This window comes from Acomys minous, assembly GCF_964271855.1.
Source record: "Acomys minous genome assembly, chromosome: 5".
In the NCBI taxonomy this organism is placed as follows: Eukaryota; Metazoa; Chordata; class Mammalia; order Rodentia; family Muridae; genus Acomys; species Acomys minous.
Window position 1 is genome coordinate 94,431,010 of NC_140494.1, and position 22,026 is coordinate 94,453,035.

General features: G+C 43.5%; 1 protein-coding gene across 2 annotated transcripts in view; it reads left to right on the forward strand.

Annotated features, from left to right (window-relative positions):
* Nucleotides 1–8,260: 8,260 nt before the first annotated feature.
* Nucleotides 8,261–22,026, forward strand: part of ETS1 (ETS proto-oncogene 1, transcription factor) — a 122,872-nt gene continuing 109,106 nt past the window's right edge. For both annotated transcript variants that reach the window (XM_084781557.1, XM_084781559.1), the window contains exon 1: nt 8,261–8,356. The gene's annotated coding sequence lies outside the window, so the exon portion shown is untranslated. The remainder of the gene's footprint in view (nt 8,357–22,026) is intronic.

Below are 22,026 nucleotides of genomic sequence, written 5' to 3' on the forward strand. Positions count from 1 at the left end.
TCCAGTTTTTAAATAATTATTTAAAATGATAATTTTAAATTTTAAATTTAAATATTTAATTAAATTAAATAATTAAAAAAAATAAATATTTTTTATTTTTAAGTTTATAAAAGAATAAATTGGAGGAAAAAAGTAGAAGACCACGTGGCTTTTGGCTTTGTGACTAGACTCTATGGTGCTAGGGCTCTAGCTTAGCAGCTTGTCTAGCATGGCAAAAGCCCCGGGTTCTACCTCTCTATCCGCAGCACTGAAACAAGAGAGAAACTCATGGACTTCTAGTCTTGGAAAGTGATATGCAAAGGAAGGTCATAATGTCAGCACAGAATCTGCACCCAGAACTTGAATGTGCTTTGATCATTTTTCTGGAAGACCCTCTCCAGAATCTTCTATACCTCTGACCCGTCATAATATTGAGTCCACTTCCAGCAAGAAGAAATTACACTTTTAAAAAGGTTTTTACTTTTACTCTTTTCCTATATTTTTCGCTCTCTCCAGAAGTATCTACTATCCAAACACTCATAATTTCAAAAATGTGGGCTTTTTGTTACTTATTTTTCTTATTATGACACAGGGTGGGGGTGCACGGGTGTGGAGGTCAAAGGACTACTTTCATGACTGAGTTCTCTCTTTCCATCTACCATGGCTTCTGGACTCCAACTCAGGCTTTCACAGCAAGCACTTTTACCCATCAAGTCATCTGGTATACCCCAACCCCCATCTTTTAATGCCACCACAATAAAATTAAAAGTGCTAGACAGAATTGTGTTGTGCCTCTGCCAAGGATGAGCTGGGGTGTGAAATGACAGTACCAGTTTGCTCAGTGTCTTCAGATGAAAGGCAGATACTCAGTAGTCATGACCTCGTCACAGAGAGTAAGTACAGCATCTTTGGTAGCTTCAGATGCTTTCTGGCTGGTACAAGACTTGAATTCAAAGCTACGTCATCTTCCTCGGTAGGTTTTAAAGAGCTCTCTGGGAAGATGAGATAGTAACTCACTGGGTTTTATAGCCAAAGCCTTACCCTCCATATGCTGTCCTAGTCTGAAATACATATTAGGATACCATTGCTATCCACTTGCTCATTAGGAAGTATGCTCTGTACGCAGTAACATAACAGGTGTAACACAATGCAGGTGGCTTTTAGACCTAAAACACGGAAAACAAATTCCAAAGCGAAGCTGTGATCTACCGATCTAGACAACTCCACAGCAAGCTTAGCAAAGGCTAGTGCGCTCTGTGTGAAATCCGGCCCCTTCTTCAGACACTGTTTGGCCTTTGGCTGTGCAGAGCAGTGTGTTCACTACTATGATCTTTGTAACGCCAAACAGCCAACAGTGGTATTCAGGGGACACCAAAAACCTGTCTCTTAGCCAAGTTGTGGGTGGTAAAGACATTGTCTCTGTCTCAACTCAAAGTGTGGAATGTGGGGAAATACCATACTGTCTACCTTCCTTCAAAGGTCATGTTAATGAAAAAAAAAACACTTTGTAAAACTTGCTTCCAGTGGAAATTATCTAGCCCCCAAACCACAGTTTCTTTTATGTTGCTCCTCCTTAAGGAGAAATAAAGTGGGGGAGGTATCCAGGTCTTAAAGAATCGTGAATACCAGATGGAGCCCAAGTTACCCTGATAACAGCTCAAAAGAGCAGTGACTCATTCTGCCTGTTTACACAGGCTGAATTTTCTGGTCAATTGTCATCTCTTCACTTTGTGCTACATAAAAGGCAAATTATTCTCCTGACAGGTTTATTTTTGTGTTGATTGGGGGAAAATAGTTCATTGTGTAACAGTTTTATGGTGTCCACCAGAGGTGACCAAGGCTGCCGGAGTTTGGTATTATGTTATGTGACACCAGCAGAAGCAATGAAAAGATCAAAGAACTAAGCCCGGGGCCCCAGGTGCAGCTCAGTGAGAGACTACTTGCTAAGTGTAGACAAGATACAGAGTTTGATTCCCAGCACCACAAAAAGTTAAGAAATAATTACATGAGTTAAGTTGTATACATCAAACATCAAATACTCATTTATCTATTTATCTATCTATTGAACCAGCCATCTGTCCTTCATATAGCTATTTACCATTTGCATATACGTTTATCAATCTATCCACCCACTCCCCTGCCTGTCTATCCATCCATCCATCCATCCATCCATCCATCCATCCATCCATCTGCTGATTCATTCATCTATCAAATATTTACTTAGTCTTATTTTAGATTTTAGGTAAGGACAAAAAATAAGCTTTAAAGGAACAATGATAAAAAGACTAGTCCATATCTTCATGCTTTCATCACAAGCAAGGAAAATGAATATTGAAAGAAACAATATAATTTTTGGAAGTAAAATAGTGTGATTTCAAAGCCATAATGGGAAGACAGACTCTAATGAGAGACAGAATATAGGAATGGCCAAAGAATATCTCCTTGCAGAGGTAGAATTCAAGTTGGTGCCAGATGTACAGGAGTGTGAGACATCTGGATCTTCTTAGCTTGTCTTCCCAAGTCCTTGAGTACAGGAATGGTCTCGGCTATGTGCAAGAAAAGAAGGAAAATTCTAGGATAAAGATGTCAGTAACAAACCTGACATTTGGTTGAATGATGTTTTAAAAAGGCTCAAAAACAAACTGATCTATTTCCAATCAGTCATCAGCCCCAAGCCAGTGCAATGAATGCGTTAACAGTCAACGAAGGGGGCTGTCTGTAAATCTCTCAGCGCATTCATGGCTGCAGATGTCCATGGTTATTGGACTTAGGAGACAGCTGAAGCTATGGTAGTGTTTTGTAGTGTATCGGTGCTCTTTTTTTCTCTCTGGTCTATGAGGCCTGAAATATCCAGGGAAGTCCATTGTTTTTAGTGTAAAAATGGGAGGTTTGCTCCAACAATAGATCAGCTTAATTAGGATTTTGCTTTTTCAGTGTGACTGTTTAGCAAGTGATGCTCCTGTAGCCCCATCCAAGGTGGGCGGTATGCAGTGGATATTGGATGTAGGCTGACCATTTAACTTTTTTGAAGGCATGCGACACCCTTTTCAGCTTTCTCTTGATCAGGAGATTAATCTCTCTAGCTATGCTTACTTACTTGAGAGGTGATGAGCTTGTCAATACCCAAGGATGCTTTCCAACATCCCACAGACTCTTGTCTTCAGAAGTTCTTGCTCACAATCATCCTGCTCCAAGAAAGTAGATGACACTGGGTTAGCCCACAGAAGGAGATGCCTAAGACACAGAGCTCACCACTTCCCAAGGACCCTGGAGAGAGGAGATCCCAGAGTGTTCCCAGAATCCCTTTCATCCTCCCACCAAAGAGGAAAAGTTGAGGATCATTTTTATCCACCATATACTAGGGACTGCATTAATGGTGTCAGTGTTCCCCTAGTTAAAGGAGGCTGCTGGTGGAACCCAAAGAGTTGGTTCTGTTTTTCTGACTTGAAGATTGGGCTTAGGCTACAATCAGTGGATAGTTTCTAGAGGAAGATAGTTAATGTTCTCATGTGTGGCCACCAAGCCCTAGCTGCAGCTGTCTGCCAGAGTCAGGACACCCTCTCTAGCAAGTGCGTCGTAATGATCTTATGGGGCATTGCACAGGCTTCTCCTATTCTCATTAGCAGTTCAGTGTTTATCCATGAGGCAGTCAGCCTCCTGGTTTTCCTCTGATATGCAGGGAGTCTGCAGGAATAAAGTAAGAGGCAGATTCTTGAGTTCAGCCATAATGCCAGTCATTAACTACAGCCTTTTTTTTTTTTTTTTTTTTTTGAGTATTGGCTTAAATACTTGGTGCTCCTTGGTTTTCTGAACTTCATAAAAATCTCATGGGTGTGTTATGTAATGATTTTATTGTATATATAAGGAAAAGGAAAATCATAAGTAAAATGCCCATGGTAATAGAGGAAGAAAAAGGGCTGAGATCTGACTGGGTGAAGTTTAACTTTAAATGTGTTCTAGAATCTTAGGCTGTAATGCAATCTTCATCAGGTGGAGACTCTTGGTTTTGAATCTATACCCTTTTGGTTTGTAGCTACTACAGTCGTATGGTCACCTTGTCACTGAAACAAAAAAAAATGTCCTGTGAGTTGGACTAACAGTGTGAAAAAGTGAGAGGTATTTTGAGAGTGAAGGGACAAGGACAGAAGTAATAGGGGCCAAAGAAGGAGGTGGTGAAGGATGGGGCTTCAGTGAGGTACTAGATAGCCAGTTCTCTCCCATTACCTTGATTCTATCGGTGGGCCCAAAGACTGTTCAACAGCTGGGACAGAAGTGCTGTGAAGAAGGCCTGACAGGCGGTACCCAAGCTGCTCTGTAGGCGATCCATCAGGGGGCCCTGTTCCCAGCCCGTTTCATTTTACGGAAGGAAAGTTCAAAACAGAAAGTAGATGCAGGCAAGGAGGGTGAGACACATTACCAGGGGCCTGGAGCACAATGCCAAGAAGTCCATTTCCCCCCTAGATAGGCTTTCTGGCACCCGAAGAAGGAGGAACGCCTGGGTGCCAGATGTGAGCGTGCACATGTGTGCCACCGCAGTCCCATCTGGGGCTCAGGACAGGAGCTCAGCGTTTGATCATGTGAAGGAGAGCGATTCATTACAAAGTACAGGATAAGAGGTTCCAGAGCCCGAGGGTGACGAGACGAAGGTTCTCCACTCCATGGTCTCCTTTTATCTTCTCCTTCTACGGCCTCATCGATATTTGGTGACAACTGTGCCTATAATGGAGTCTGGATTTCACCTGTACTGGTTTTGATATTCTCTTCAGATGTTGCTTTCCTGTGTAAGGGGAGCCTTCCAAAGCATCGAAAGGGGTGCCCCCCCAAATGAGTGGGAAGAAATGAGGCAATATGCTAAGTGTGGTAAGTCATTATTGTTTTGTTTGGGGTTTCCTTGGATATAATGGTGTACTCCATTTTAGACTTAACCGCTCTATGCTCAGCATGGCAAAAAGAGCCACTGAAGGCTGCTGGGACTGGGCTCCCACCTTTTAGGCCTTGGGGTGGATATGAGTGAAGATTGGTAGCATTATGTTCAAGAATTTTCTGTCTTTTCTTCTTTAGGGGGTGCTGACTTGCTTAGGAGCTTGTTAGGGTAAGGGAGGGGAAAGGGCTTCTATGGGAGCAGCCATAGCTTGCAGGTCATTGCACTGGAAAGTCATACACACACTAGCTCATCTGTGTCTGAACTGTATTGACCTCTATCATTTAGGCTAAGCTGCAACTTTATCTCTGAGAGGCAAGCTACTCCCCACCCCCATAACTTTCTCTGGTGATTCGTTTGAGTCGTCAACTTGTACTAGAATTAGCTAGGGAGATAATCTCAATAAAGAATGGAGCTGGTCAGATTGGCCCAATAGGGCATGCCTGGGAGGGAAATTTTAAAAACTGGATTAGTTGAGGCGAGAAGACCCATCCCAGAACCGTGTGCACGGACGAGAAAGGCTGGTGGAGCCTTAACACGCATGCGCTCATTTCCCGAACTGCAGATGTGAGGTGACTAGATGCTTCGACTTCTCGGCCGTGACTTCTCTGCACAGGGGACTTTCGCTTGGAATTGTGAGCTGAATCTTTTCTCCTTGAAGTTGCTTTTGTCAGGGCGCCGCCTCTATGGAATGGAGGGCCTGCGCTCTTGGCCATTATTCCATGGTTCCTTCTGTATTTCAGGTGGAAGCCACCAGACCCAGTGTGCGCAGTGCTGGTGCTTGATGCCAGGACTTCCTACGTGGCAGACAAGAATGCCATCAACCGAGCCACCGCCCTAGCCTGTTTATAACCTCTTCTCCTGAAGAATCTTCCCTGCCCCACCCCCTCTGGGCCATCTGTGTGACCACAGCACTTGTTCCTGTTAAGGTTTATTTAATACAAATTGAGATAGAGTAATTATTTCTTTTATCATGGCATAAATGCTATTATTGTAACATCTTAGTGTGTTCATGTGTGTGTGGAAGCCAGGGGTTGATTTCATATGTTTTCCTTAATCTCTCTCCACCTCATTAAAAAACAAAAACAAAAACAAACCACGTATCTCTCTCTCTTACGTGTCTCATTTCCCATAACAGTGTCATCTTGTTCCAGTGTTTGTGTCTACAAAAGCACCTGGTGCAGACATCTATTAAACCGAACCAGTACCAAGGAAGGAGTTTTCTTCCAAGCGACGTTAATACACAAGAGACGCTTGATTCAAGATCATCCGAACTGCATTTCTCTGAACCTGGAGCATGTCAGTGTAGCCAAACACGGGCCAGCAAACTTCAGGCACCTCCCAGTCTCCACCTCCACCACTAAGACTTCAGGCACACGCCCAGCTTCCCTGTGGGTACCCAGGATTGAACTCGGATCTTCCTGCGTGCACAGCAGGCTGTTTTCAGAAGGTTAGTGTCCAGCTTCATTATTTCTTCCTTTTGTATATAGGCATCTATCTAATGCCTATTTATGAAGATACTGTCTAAAATAAAAAGTGTAGGTTTCCTGGGCATCCATTCTCTAGGTATTTTATACTAGCAGCGGTTTCTTGTGTGCCATTTGGATTTCTGTTCCATTCTCTCCCACACTATGATAGGGTAGGTTGCACCAGAGGATAAGGTTAAGGTCTTTCGAGCTGACTGTGCATGAACTTTATGAGACAAGTGTAAGGCAAAATCCTCTCAATAATTACACCATACACTTTGACAGTTTTTCCCCCCAGTTCTTGTACGAATAGTGGCTATGATTATAAATAATTGTGATTGACTTAATTGACCATGCGCTGTTTAAGCTGAGCAGCAAGCTGGAACTGACCAGGCTTGAGGGGACAGTCCGAAGCTTCTTGGCTTCATAGACTTCTCTCGCAGCCTACATTATGCTCTCTGGCAATGGTTGGTTTTTGTGTCTCTCTTCACACAGCAGTGTGCTCTGATTCCTAACGCTGAGAACAGTACCTGGTGCAGACACTTATTAAGCTAAACTGACTGAGCCAATAGCAAAGCATGGCTCTCAGCCAAGTCATGCTAATACACAGGAGGGGCGCATGAGCGTTGGATCCTGGGTTAGCCACAAGCTTATCAGAACTGTGCTACTAGCAACGTAAGATGAAAGACGAACATGATGGTTTTCTGAATGACGTTTTAGGTCATTCTGGATGCTCAAATGGAGTCTTTGTGTCTTCATTAAGAAGGAAAGGAAGCAACTGAGCAAATCTCCACTCATCCATTACTCAATATAAATGGAATCTTAGGGCAAAAGTCTTGGAACTGCAGGCAGACGTAGACTTTTCCATTTTCCCCCCTATTCATAAAAATATGATTTCACTATGACATTCTTATCATCACCCCGGTAAATGAAGAAGAGATGCTGTGTGTAGTTAACCTAGAGTTGCTTCAAGACTTTCTTATTACTTATGTTTTCTCAAAATGATATATATATATATATATATATATATATATATATATATATATATATATATATATATATGTAGTTTTTCCTTTTAATCCCTACATCATAGCAAATCAAATCCACCTGAAGCCATCAAGGGGCACCAGTGCTCTTCTGTGGCAAGGATCACCTGGAACCAGTCTTAGGTGAAGAGACATTTTACTCTTCAGAACCCCCAGCTTCCTGTTTGGCGGTCTCCCCTCCACACACGTCAGGGAAACATGACAGCGGTTCAATCCATGCTGGAGGCTGGCGAGATCATCGGAGGTGGTGCGGGCCAGCATCTTCTTATTTTGTGAAGGAATACACTACAATGCGTACAGATGTTACAGATGTGTTTCTCAGCACACAACCAGTGTGAACAATGAACAAGTCACACATAATGTTAACAAACAGCAACAGAAACCTAAGCGGATGAGTGGGTGGCTGGGGTCCTGCTGGAGGCTGCCCCCTGAGTGGTTTTACAGCACCCTCTCACTCACATGGCCTAGGTAAACACAGTTCCACAGAGAAAGTCAAGCCACAGGGGGCAGAAGTAGCCACACGTCCCCGTAGAGCACCAACCTACTGCATCTCAAGGAGCTAGCTGTCTCTCTTTGGCTCACTTCCCTCCGCCTTTGACCCTGGCTCGGTTATATATAGTTGAAGCATCACTTGAAGAATAAAAATAATCAGGTGTAATTTGGCGCTGCCACAGACAGCCACACTATTTGCTCCACTTTAGACCGCAATGCCTGCCCTGGTGACCGCGGCTGCTGTGGTGCCAGAGGCTGACTGAAGACCGCCTCTTCTGCTTCCCTAGCTTGACCACACCCCCCCATTTCAGGAGGCAGCTCTATTAGGAGTATTATGGTCTCTGCATCCTCTTTAGCCTGGAGCCGAGGATTCTTGCAGGTAGTAGCTGGGGGAAAGCCGCGGACCTTCAGCGAAGCTCACTTCAATCCTCACCCTTCTCTCCGGCAAAGTAGTAAGTGAGGGCTGAGTTTCTGTCGAAAACTTTCCTTGTATTTTCCTCCCCACCCCCACATTTTATGAATTAAAGGGTAAACTGGGAAACTTTCAGGACACAGCAGGTTTCTCTTGCTCTTTTTACATCTTTCTATTCACCTATTCTACTGTTTAACAATACCTTTCAAAACTATTGTTAATGAAGTCATCATTATTATCAAGCTTAAAATCAAGACTCTTGTCACTTTTTTTCCCTTAAAAGCAAAACCACACACACACACACATTGTAGGTCCTTGCAAATGACATTTCACAGTTCTGAATATCTTTTCCAGATCCTTTCAGGGAAATAAAACTGTAGTTTCACTTAGAAAACTTCTTCTTCTTCTTCTTCTTCTTCTTCTTCTTCTTCTTCTTCTTGTTCTTGTTCTTGTTCTTGTTCTTCTTGTTCTTGTTCTTGTTCTTCTTGTTCTTCTTCTTGTTCTTCTTCTTGTTCTTCTTCTTGTTCTTCTTCTTGTTCTTCTTCTTCTTCTTCTTCTTCTTCTTCTTCTTCTTCTTCTTCTTCTTCTTCTTCTTCTTCTTCTTCTTCTTCTTCTTCTTCTCCGTGACTGCTCCGCCCCACCTCTCACCAGCAACTTAATGAATTACTTTCATAGAGTGGAAATTGCTACGGGCCAGGACCTTCTGAAGGCAAGCCAGTCTAGTGGGTCGTTTCTTCTACGTTGTCACTCATGTCCTACCAGAGCCCGCCAATTCTTTGGAAGGCTCTGTGGGTTGGTGGTTGTGGGGGTGTCTCCAGATTCGAGGGGCTTTTATTCTCCCGCAGGAGCACTGCTACCATGGGGGTGGGGGGGAAGGAAGGCTGGAGTTGGGACAGTAATTTCACTTTGCACAGGGGCAGGGGGTGTCTTCTTGTTACTGTAAGAAGGGCTGCAATCACCTTTCAAAGTAGCATTTTCTGTGAGCGAATGGTGCACAGCTGCTGGGTGGCGAGGTCATGACAATCAATCCATTGTAAAGTTCCCTTCTTTTTGTTTTCCTCCCAAAGCCGTTTTCCTTCCTACTTTGCGTCGCTGCATGGAACTGGGTGGGAAACAACAGGAAATTCAGATCCTGAAACGTACCTCTGGCCACTTCGTTTGATTTGTAAAATTACTAGCACTTTAACTCTTTCATCAGCTGGGGTCTGGATTGCTTCATTGCTCCACTGCCTTTTTATCTAGCGAGAAGCCCCTTTGGTTTGGCATGAGGGCCTGACTGGGTGGCCTCTATTCCTCTAGTTTACCTGGTGTTCCAGAACCCAGGCCAGAGAGAGAGAGCTGTGAGGGGTTAATTTGTGAGAACTGCTTTGAAGATGAAAAGGTCTTTTCATGTGTTTGGGCACTGTAGGTATTAATGTTAATATTTGAAGAGGCACGCTGCTTTTTATTGTAAATCGTCAACTTCATACTTACCAATCAACGGTGGAATAACAAATAGAGCAGGCGGCAGCTATTCACCGTCTTCCGTCCTGGATCCGCTGCTGGAGATGTGGATGCGCTCAGGGTCTGATAACTGAGGGGCTCTGTGCCTCACTGGCACCTTACACCCAGGTGCTAGTTATCAGAGGTGCCGGGACAGGCTAGAACTGAGTCGGGGAAAGAGTGGGTAATCCTCCAGCACCTGACAGTCTGTGACCTTGGATTCTCTGTGGAGCCCATGCCTTTAATTGCCTGTTCAAATTCCCAGGGGTGATGAAGTTCAAAGGCCAAGAGGGTCAGAGCAAGATTTTGGAGTGAGGAAAGTGGATAAGCGCGTGGACTCTAAGGAGGGCTGCGTTTGTAACTGAGGGGAGGTTATTGAATACACACGGTGTGCTTTATTTTCCTTAAAACACAAGTGACTATTGGTACCCCACCTAGTTCACAAAGAGGAGAGTTTTTAAGTAAGTAGTATAGAGCTTTGAAAAATAGAAGCGCCAACAGGGCCAGAGTAGTCTGAAGTAATACTGTAAGGTCGTGCGTATGTGGGTGCAGGCTCTTACCGGAGAGCCGGGGCTAAGGCAAACAATGCGGTGGGGACAGGTACTGGGTGTCGGCCTGTGATTACTTACACACAGGCTTTTTAAATTGGTGGCTTCGGGCGTTTCTATGATGAATTCTAGCCTTCTCACCACCACCACCCTGCTAGCGACCTTCAGGTCTTCTTTTTATGTGCGGGCTTGTGATTTTATTTACTGGTGAACAGACACACAGCCCTCCCCGCCCCCCCCCCCGATAATGAATGATTCCTTTTAATTGCCTATTCAAATTTCTCAGTTATATCAAAAAGCATAAGAGATGAATATACGCCAGAAGTTGGGGCTCCCTGCCTCGCTTCCTCCCCTTCTTCCCTCTTTATTTTTTCCTTTACTTCCTTCTTTATAGAAAATTTAAAGCGTTTAGTATCTGAGTGACATTAATATGTGACACGGCAATTCATGGGTATTCAAGGCAACTTTTTTTTTCTTCAAGGCAACTTTTTTTTTCTTTAATCCTGAGGAGCTCCTCCTCGCCAGCCACCCTCCTTAGCTCTGTTGGGGGGTAGCTTTCCCGAGCTCCTTCAACCCAATCAACTCTCTCAGGGCAACTTTGTCTTTTTTTTTTTTTTAACATAAGAAAGGAGGGCCTTCTAACCGGCTGAGCACTCACTCAGCCTGTTCTAAGCAAGAGGTGTTCTGCTGGGGCCAATTCATTTAAATCACCAGGGTGAGCTCTAGGTGGGGCAGGATCAGAACCAGAGGAATGTCAGCTCAGGGCTACTGACTCCAATTACCAGGAAGCCCAAAGTCCAAGACAGGCAGAGGAGCCTGAGTTTCGCTAGGTACCTTGGGGGCGGGGGGGGGGGGGAATTACGTGGATTGGGCCTCTTTTCTAAAGATGAATTTGTGAAGGAATTGTTCATTGCTAGGAAGATACTGACTGAAGAAGAAACCTGCGTGCCTGGATTGCCTGGCTGAGTAATCATCCCGGGTGGTCATTAAGTCAGCTTCTCCTTTGTGCCCAGCCTGTTTAGTGTGTGTGGGGTCCTGGGGGGGTGCAGAATATATGCATACACATTTTAAATCTTACATCATTTATTGTGGAAAACAATGTTTTGCTGGAAAAAGGGGGTTGAAAATAAAAGACAATTTTAAATGGTCTGATACACTCTATGAATATTTTCTGAGTTCAAGTGACACAAAACAAGACTGAATCCTGAGCAGAGACGGGAGCAGAAGGATGTTTGGGACTTTTTTTTCCTCCTTAGAGTTGAAGATGGTGAATTTGATGTACCCAATACTGTAGGTGTGGTTCCAGGAACTTCAGGGAAAGCTGGGTCCGCACTTTCTAATGCGAGCAAAGCAGGGACCTTTTAGTGCCAGTGTCAGGGGTCTATCATTCAAAAATAAGACTTTCTATTTTTTTTAAATTTTATTTAAAAATAATTCCAAGAGCACACACATTTGCAAAAATAGTCTGAAGAGTTTCTAAAGGCTTTTTGAGTCTTTTAAAAATTAGGACAAGCTAATCTTTAAAGTCATCTCTTGGTGCCTCTGGGTGGTGGTCTTTAAGTGATTCCTAAACATGTGGAGATACCTGTCGCTAGTGTCTCCCTCCCCTGTTGGAAGGTCTTCCCTGCATTCCTTGCTCTGGAACTCCCAGCCTTAAAGGATCTGGCAGACTTCAGTTTCTTGAGGTTATAAAAGGCTAAAGGATTAGCCATGTTTCTTGAGGAAGACAGAAGCCTTGTCCTTGCTTTGGCATAGGAGACTCAGACCCTCTCTTGAGCTGTACATTTCTTTCTTTTTAAAATAATATTTATTTATTGTATATGAGTGCGCTGTTTTCTGCACACCAGAAGAGGGACACAGATTCTATTACAGATGGTTGTGAGGCACCACGTGGTTGCTCGGAATTGAACTCAGGACCTCTGGAAGAGCAGAGCCATCTCTCCAGCCCAAGCTATACATTTCTTTCTGGCCAGCTGCGCCTTGCCTGTAAGGTGCACAGACTTATGCTCAGCCTTGGCAGAAGGGTTTGCTCCTATTTCCCAGGTGACCCTGATTCCTAAATTCCCATCCTAGTAAAAGTACTCCTCAGTGTGATCAGGTGAACCCCAGCACTGCTCCTGGGTGTGGTCCTTTGTCTTATAGCATCATCCTCACAGGGTCTCTCAGAGAGGCCTGGAGCTGCTTTGTAACCAGAACCGGGCAACTCAGATTCGTGTGCCCTGCATCTTTGGGTGGCAATGCTTCAAATCAAAAGCAGCAGCAGCTACAAAAATGGAAGTTCCAGACAAACAGGAAGCCTTGCAATGCTTTCCAGAGCAGCCTACTAACTTCCCTGTATTTTATAGCCAGTTGCTATAAGTATTACTTCACAAAAGGTGGAGATACACACACACACAAATATATACATATTCTGGCATATATACATTAAAGACATGTACCACTACATCTAATTCTTAAATAAGTAACCTCTGCTCCCTTGACTTGTAAAAATACTACTACTACTACTGATAACAATAATAATAATAATAACAATAATAATAATAATAATAATAATAATAATAATAATCCATTGTTACCACTAACAGTGAGTACCAAGTGCTATTGATAGAATAGCAGTAATATAATTTATTGACTTTTTTTTTTACCATGTATAAGGAATGCAGCTAAGTACATACATATATATTTGTATATTTACATACACCAGAATATGTATATATATATATATATATTCAATTTGGGAATCTGCAGTAATTCCTGGTTTGTGTGACACACCTGCAGTCTTTCCAGGATCTCTGCTGGGGCTGTAAGAATATGCCTGGGTATATGCCTAAGAATGGTGCAGGGTGCCTACCACTCCCTGAAAACTGTGCCTCTATTCCACTGCCAAAAATTCTCTGCTGAAGACATTCAGCATGTCTTCATGTAAGGAATTTTTAAAAAATTACTTGAGTTTCAGGTTTTAGAAAAAGAGATGAAGATTTAGACCACCGTGGGCTACTAGGTCTCGACCCACTCCCCTTCTTCCCTTCCTTTGTTTGTTTTTTTTTTTTTCAGACAAGGTCTCACACTGCACTCCTGCCTTGCCTAGAACTCACAGTGATCTGCCTGCCTGTGCATGCTGGGATTAAAGACCTGCACCACTACATCCAGTTCTTCCATAAGTAACCCTTGAGCTGTAAAAATAACACTAACATGATCATAATACTGAAATCCACCTTCACCACTAGGAGTAAATGTCAGGTGCTGTCGATAAAATAGCAATAATATAATTTATTGACAATTTTTACCATGCCTAAAGAATACAGCTAAATACTTTTAAATGTATATCCCTCCTCAATAATCCTCAAAGCGCTGGTAGCCTTGTCTTCATTTCGTGGCTGAGGGAAACTAAGGCTGAAGCTAGGAATTCTGTCATGACAGCACCCCAGGAAGGAGGGCCAGGTACTCTCGCAGTCTGTAACTCCGCAGCTCCCTGGCCTTACGTTATTGAAATAAAACTGATTTGAGTAATTTTTTTTCCTGAGTCCAAAATTCGTTGACACTGCAAAACCTCTTTTAGGGGCAGAATGCCAGAAAGCTTCTTAGCTTTACACTGGGAAATTGGAACCTTAAAATTTGGGCAATAAAACACATGAAACCCCACCATGAAAATCACAATTAGACATAGTCCAAGAAGTTGCTTGCCAGATTTGAGAGATCCGTGTCAGCTGGTGTCTTTTAATTCCGTTTTGGAAGCATAATTTTAAAACTATCCAGCCCCCTTTAAATTCCTGCTGTCTTTCTATGACCTTTCTGTTTTGTTGGGATCTTCTGAAGAGCAAGAACTCAATTTAAATTCTAGATTGGAAATGCAGGCTACTCGCTATGGGTTGAAAAGAAACTATTTAAAATTCCAGGCTCTTGAAGAATTCCTTTAGCAGCAGGCATTGGGTGAGAGTTGACATTTTTGTCTTCTAATTCTTTCTTGAGTTTAACTTGGCCAAGGATCTGTTTAACCCTGACCTCTAATAGATCCACAGTGGAAGAGCCAGGGTACTTAACATCGGTCTTCCAGATTCTTCTTTTGTGTTTCCATGTTTAAAGTATAAACTAATCTTGCTCGATTGTCATCAGCTAATGTGGCCACAGTGCTGGAGTGCGTAGGAAGGCCAGTTGTGTTCATTTGTTGCTCTTCATGACTACACACAGGACTGAAGGCCAGTATTGCCAGTGCACTTTTCTCACTACTGAGGGCCGTGCTTCTTATGACAGTGGAGGGGTCAAATACCCTGGGGATGGGTTACAGGAGGTTGTGAGGTGTCCAGTGTGGGTGCTAAGAACTAAACTCAGGTCTTCTGTGAGAGGTGTATTAACTCTTAACTACGGAGCCATCTCTCTGACCCCCCTTAAACAACAGAAGATATTAGTGGCTTATGGCCTTAGAAAGAGCAAAATAATTTACACTTATAAAGTCATAATGGCATGAGTGCATTTTAGTATTGTAAGAAAGAGTGTTTACATACATTCATATATGTCTTGACAATGCTAAGCTTAGCTAGAAATTTCATAGTCAGAAGAGTAGGAGATGAGTGTGAGTCACTTTATTTTAGAGAGGGCTAGGAATCATTACCAGTAAAATAGGAGAGAGAGAAGACGTGCCAACTCTACTGTAGAGTGGCTGCCTCTCTTTGTAAAAGAGCAGGTGACTGTTGAAGAAACGCGTAATTCAGAACATTGCCTTTACTGGTCAATGCCACTATTGAAACTAGGAAAGGATCCTTACCACTGTGACTCTGCAGTCCTTAACTGGAGAAAATAAGAGTCCTTCAATCTCAGGAGTGAGGCAGAAAGACTGCCTTCAGTTCTAACATTTACGTTTAGTCTGTCTCTCAGTGGTAACTTTCCTAATGCTGCCTTTAATACAGTTCCTCATGTCATGGTGGCACCCACCCACCCCCAAACCATAAAATTGTTTGTGTTGCTAATTCATAACTTTAATTTTGCTACAGCTAAGATCTGTGTTTTCTAATGGTCTTAGGCGGTCCCTGGGAAAGGGTCATTTGACTCCCAAAGGAGTTGGGGTCCTCAGGGTGAGAAGCACTGCTCTACAGCAGCATTTCCTAGAGGTGTTAGTGAGGAATGTTCCTTTATTTAATATGAGCCCTCTTAAATTTGAGCTTTTAGAAAACTTACTTGGGTAGCTTTCATTGTACTAGCAGATCAAGAAGCTATCTACCAAAATGAGTGGAGAAATACCATGGGCTCAGATACGCTGGAGGAAGACAGACGAAACAGTGTGGTACATTAGATTAGAAACAAATACAATATTGTAAAGTGTCCTTTGATTATGTGTGTGTGTGTGTGTGTGTGTGTGTGTGTGTGTGTGTGTGTGTGTGTATACACATACAACCCTTTCTCTGTTGTGCTAAAAATCCCAAGTTCACTGTTGCAAGTGGGCACCCTCTGTAATATGTAGTGACATAGTTTTATCCTAAAGAGATCTGCATCCTTTTGGGATGCTCTGTCTGGCACATTCCTTTACCCAGGCAACATACGCAGGTTGCATGATTGGTACGCACCATTTAAAAAGACATGGTCTCTCAAGCAACTCATGACTCAAGGGGAGATGATAGCAGAGTATCAGACTTTGTTGTGTTTTAGTATCACTCATCAGAGGAAAATCAGGGTGACTGCAGAGCTCAGGACACATTTATATGACATAGTTAGACTCCGGTTTCTATCCAACCATGGAGAATATTCAGGAAAAAGAATATGTCAATTTTGAACATTTACAGACTTCTTTTCCTTGTCAATGTTGGCTAGTCTGGGCTACATAGGGAACTCCCAGCCAGCCTGGGCTATTAAAAAAAGGACCTCACTTTAAAAATATAATAAAAAAATAATATTTTGAAGCTGTGTGTGTTGGCCCATGCCTCTAATCCCAGCACTTGGGAGGCAGAGACAGGTGGATTTCTATGAGTTTGAGGCCAGCCTAGTCTGCAAAGAGAGTCCAGAACAGCCAAGGCTACCCAAAGAAAACCTGTCTCAAAAAACCAATAAATAAATAAATAAATAAATACATAAATAAATAAGTAAGTAAAAATAATAATATTTTGGCAGTAGCAGTACAATTTTGGCTAGTTATGTATTATGGAATGATTGCAGAATATTTGTATGTATTTACAGTCTTAAACTTAAAGAGAGAGTAATATTTAGATAGAAAAATGCTCATTGCATTATGTCAAGTATCAATGAGAAACCCAGATTATAAATCAGCATGTTACGAATATAGCATATATATATATATATATGCACATGTATGGTAGGATTATAGGGATTTTTAAAATATCCATTTGAGACTTTTCTGAGTTAACTCTCCCAACATCTAGATATTATTAGTTGAAGGAAAGAACAGAACTAACTATAAAATAGCACAAAGCAGTTCCAAAGAACTGTCTTAGCAAACAGGCTACTCGCATCAGGCTGTTCTTCACGACTCTTGGGTCTCCTGTTCTGCCTCTCTTCATTGTGCACACATCCTTCCCTCTCTCTTCCACTTCTCCACCACTTACTTAGTGGACCCAGGGTCTCTGAGTCTAGAGTCATCTCAGGAGTGTTCTCAGGAGTGCTATGTCCCATCATGCATTATGGCCAGGCAGGGGTCACCTCCGGCATAGTCTGCCTCTCACACCAGGCACGTACAGCACTTGGGGGTGGGCATACTGGTCATCATCTCAGGCTAACTCCCGGTCTGGTGGTCATCTAAGGCTCACTTCTTTTCCTAGCCTGCCCGAGTGGCTTCTTGCGAGGGGCATCTGCTTGCTCTTGCCTGGAGTTTGTGGTCCCAGGTGGAGCTCTTGTAGTCTCCTGCCATCATGGGAGCCTGTCCTCACCTGCCTGGTGCTAGATTGGTGATTGCCTCAGCCTAGCTCTCTGTGCAGGCCCATTGGCACCAGACTGGTGGTCGTCTCAGGCTCTTTTTGGCATGGGGGTGGTTAAGCTACTAATCATTCAGACGTTTACAGGTCAGGAAACTGAGCATAGCCGTAGCTTCTCTCTTCTCTGCCACCTACCGATGCACCTGGGACACAGCAGCCACACCTGCTACACCTCTTGGGGCAGGAACAAAAGACAACTATTAACTTCCAGTTTTCAAAAGTCAAACTATTTGTTGGCATTCAGAAAAAATATTTTTAAATTTAAAAAGTTATTACTTTCAAAAGTCTCCATTGTGAATTAAAATTTTTTTTTAGAGAAAGGTGATTTCAGAGTATAAGAGTTTAAAAAAAAACACTTGTAATAAATTTATGCTACTATTGCTAGCCACTTGGAGAGGTTATTTATTATTTACTTTGAAATAGGAGTTCACTCTGTAGCTCAGGCTGGCCATGAACTCATTATGTTTCTGCCCCAGCCTTTTGAATGCTAGAATTCTAAGTGCATACCATTATGCTTGAGGAGTGAGGAAAAAAAAAATCAAGTGCAGTTTTCTGTGATATTTGCTTAAGGACATTGGTTTGTTTGTTTGTTTTTAAAGAGCAGATTATTTAAAATTAAAAACCCTTGACTGATGTCACATGAGCTACAGATGGAATTGAGCAGGGCAAAGCTGTGTGAACTGGTTTCAGGTCTGATCAAGGCTCATGTCTTCAGGGTCCCTAATCTTCTGTAGCTTTGACCTCACCCATCCCGTGTGCCTTCTAATCTCTGCTTTGTGTATCACTGTCACTTGACCTGGGTGAGATGGGTGTGGCTGGCAGGTCCTGGCAGGGTTTCAAGGCCTGGACCAGGTGGAAGTTGAATTGGCCATACACTTTACAAGGACAAAGCTTTCTAGAAATGAATCGAAAAATAGTTTTCCAGAGGTGTCCTACATATGAGGCATTCCCGTAGGCCGAACTGTTGACTATTTTTGTTTCCTCTACTGATATCATGAGGTCCAGGATGAAGAAGGTAGGCACAGGGCAAGGGTAAAGCCATAGGGTTGGGTCTACCTGGGCCAGCTGAGTCTTAGCCTTCTTCCTCATCTAAAAGGTACTAACAAGAACCGAAGGCCTTGTACAGGATTCCTAATTTAGACCCTAACCCTCTGCGGTTATTTGCATATCAGTCACATGGTAAGACCCAGCAAGAACCCAGGGATATGGATAAGGGAGGGATAGATTAGATCCTGCTCTGGGGAGCTTGAATTCTTGTAAGGTAGGGCGTGAGAGGGAAAAATGACCAGGTGCTCAGTGTAGCTGCATGTATAGGGCAATGGGGGGGGGATTCATAGAGAAAGATGACATGAAATAAATAGTGATATGAACATAGAGAGGCTTTTTCCCCCTTAGGGTTGGACTAGGGGCATACTCCTTTCAAGTAGTCTTTATCCAGACTTGCAATCTATGCAGAGCCTCTGACTCGTAAAACAGATGCATTCACATCTAATCGCTCTCTTCCATTCTTAGTCTTTTGAGGATTGTTTATCCATCCACCCACCCATCCATCCACCCACCCATCCATCCACCCACCCATCCATCCATCCACCCATCCACCCACCCATCCACCTACCCATCCACCCACCCATCCACAGATTTACAAACATTGAGTTTCTGTCAGGCAAAGTGAAAAAGGCACAGTGCCTACCTTCAACTTCGACTTCAACTACCTTCATCTTCAACTACCTTCAAGATCGAGTGGGAGAGATAAATAGAAACAGATGTTGGTAAAAAACAGAGCGACAAAGTGCAAACAGTAGGCAGGTAATCTGTTGGAGACTTTAGGAAAGGAGTAGCTAGCCCCTGCTGGGGTGAAGAGTAGCTGAGAGAGGGTTGGGAGCAATGGGGTCTTGCATCAGGAAACATGGGATCACAGTCCTTGATGAACTTAAGGGCAGAGGGTGAGTCCAGGAGCACTGCAACTGAAGAAGAGCAGGAGAAGGCGAACGTGAGTGGAAGGCTGTGGAGGATAGCAGCAGGGCTCTGTGGACTGAGGACGTGGGCAGAGTGTAGCAGTCTCCCTTTGGAAGCACCTTTTCTGCTGATTGGCCAGTGCAGATTCCATTGATGAAAAGTGAATTTAGCTCTGTGTAATCCACTGTTCCCACGTGCTCCCATCATTTCTACACTGATCCAGGTCTCAGGGCTGCTTCTCAACTAGGAAATATGGCTTAAGAGTCACACAGTTGTTTTCCATTTGAGTAATACGCATGCGAGAGGCCAAGACAAAATGTTCAAGTGCAGCTGATGTTCAAGTAGTTATCATGTGGGAGGGAGTTCTTGTTGGCCAAAAAGCCAAGGGCTACACACACACACACACACACACACACACACACACACACCCTTTTGCATCTTCAGAGAGGGTTAGAGCCCTGGCAGCTGTTCTATGTCACAATCTGCAAGTTGGAAAAGGGGGCAGGTTCTTTTTTTCTTTCTCCAAAAAAATAATAAAGCTGCAATCTGTTTCTGTCCCGGAGTTATTTCCTGCGATGAGAGCCCTTGAGATCCCTGGCAACTCCCTCTTTTCAGTTTCCTCCCTGGGCAAAGGGCTTTTCCCCAAGGGAAGTGTCATTCATGCTGTGGAGAGCATGGTCCAGCACAGAACGCACCAGATGTTCGGCCAGAGGTTTCCTCCCTCCCTCCATCAACTGGAAGAGAAAACATGTTTCCACTGGACCTTTTTCCAAGTGTGTTTCTATGAAGGGGAGTGTTGTCTGGCTGGCAGACAGACACTGTTGTTGTCTTTGTGCTGGGTTCCAGCACGGTACTGCCAATTCACAAAGATCTTCCTCCTGCAGCAGGGTAAGTGAACTGCCCATGCAGAAGGGTGCAGGTCCTCCGCTGTTGTGGGAGTCTAAATGATTCAGACGGCCATGTGGTTACACCTTCCTCTGCAGTCTTCCACCATTTCCTATTCCCCGTGCCCCCACAGCACCAACCGCTGCTTATGTTTTCCATATTTTTGGCAAACTACGGATCGCGATGTGATGCGTTTACATGTGACTCTGTCTTCTCCACTGCTAGAACTATCTTTCTCAGCTTTCTTTTCCCGTGTCTGTTAGAAGCCAAGGGCCAGGAGGTCAGGAATCTGTGTTTGTTTACTAGTATGTCTCAAGGGCCCAGCACATTGCTTCATACATAGAAGGCGCAGAGTAATTATTGAAGGAATAAATAGATTCCTAATAAAGCCTGCTGTATGGTTGTGAGATGGGGAGCAGGCCTGAAGGGACAGGGGATCTGTGGTGCTTTTTGGAGGGAAACCAAAAGGTTGCATGGCTCCTAAGAAGTAGCATTCCCTCATGCCTGGACATTTCCAGTATAAAATTATAAATCTTGCTGTAGGACCCTGTAGGGTGGGCCAGCTTTTCTCAGGGACTCTCATCACGAGGAGCTCTTTTCAGTGTGGAATATTCACTATAGCTTTAAAGTCTCTCGTCCTTGTATATATCAGGACATTTTGATGGTGAGATGTTAAGACTTTTAAACTTAATTTTCAGATTAAAATAAAAAACAAAAGCCAGTAACAGAGAATGCTTCAGTGAGCGAGGGGCCATTGAGCATCTGGCCGAGCATCTGGCCACTCTCTATACAACGCCAGGTTGGGACAGGCCCACGATGGCCCATGTTGTATGGATCTAATTTCTATTCCATGCTTAGTGTCCAGCCCACAGTTGAGTCATTGAACTGCACAGTAATTTTGATAAAACTCTTGAATGGATAATAGGTGACAACAGTGTCCTTGGACTGGCCATCCTTGGTCTTTTTCAGGCATCCAATATTACCACGGGGATCTTCCTGGGTTCATTGACTGCAGCAGGGGCAAAAATGAACTCTTAAATAGCACAACCTAGATAGCTAGAACTCTTGGTGAACTGATTTTTAACTAATTGATTCTTTTGTTGTTGTTGTTGGTCATGTTATTTGGATTATATTGTACGTTGAGGAGGAAAGGCATCTTAATAAGGTAAAGTAATTCAAAGCAAGCCCCCACAGCTCTAGGATAAGTTCTGCCTCGTAAGCTTACATTTCTCACCCAGTCAATGTTGCACAGGCTCAGCCAGCAAGGCCCTTAGTGAGCAGGATTGTGTACTGCCAATCCTGCTTTGCCTATCATGTGCGTACAACCCCTTTGAGGGTAGGTGTGTCACTGGCTATCTAAAGACAGTGAATTGGAATTGCAAATTGAACATTAAACCCATCTCTGCACTGTCAATGTTTTCTTGAAATAGGTTGGTTCATGTGAGTATCCACAGGAACGAAGAGGAAAGGGCGCAGGTGGCAACTGGGAAAGCAAGGCAGGTGAAATGTCACTTCCTAACAACAGAAATTCAGCCTCTGAAGGATAGGCCTAGGAATGCCATCTTCCCAGTCATTCAAGAGAGGCATATTTTTATGTGGAGTGCTGAATTTATGAAACTGGGCGAACTTCTGCACTCTGGAGAACACTCAGCTGAACAGAAATGTTTCATATATTAATGATTTTCTCAGTGACCGGCAGCTCGCTGGAAAATCCCACTAAATCAGTCTGTTTCACCAGCATTCTTCCCTTTAGACCTCCAGTAGCCATGACAGTTCTCACCAAGAATTAATTTCCAACCCCTGTCTTGATTTCAGATGAATCTGCCCAGTCTCTTCGGCAGAGCTTCTGCCTATCTCTGTGCCCTGGGTTGGGGCTTCTTCATGGGTGACTTTTCCTTTCTTCTTTTCCTAATACAGTCTGT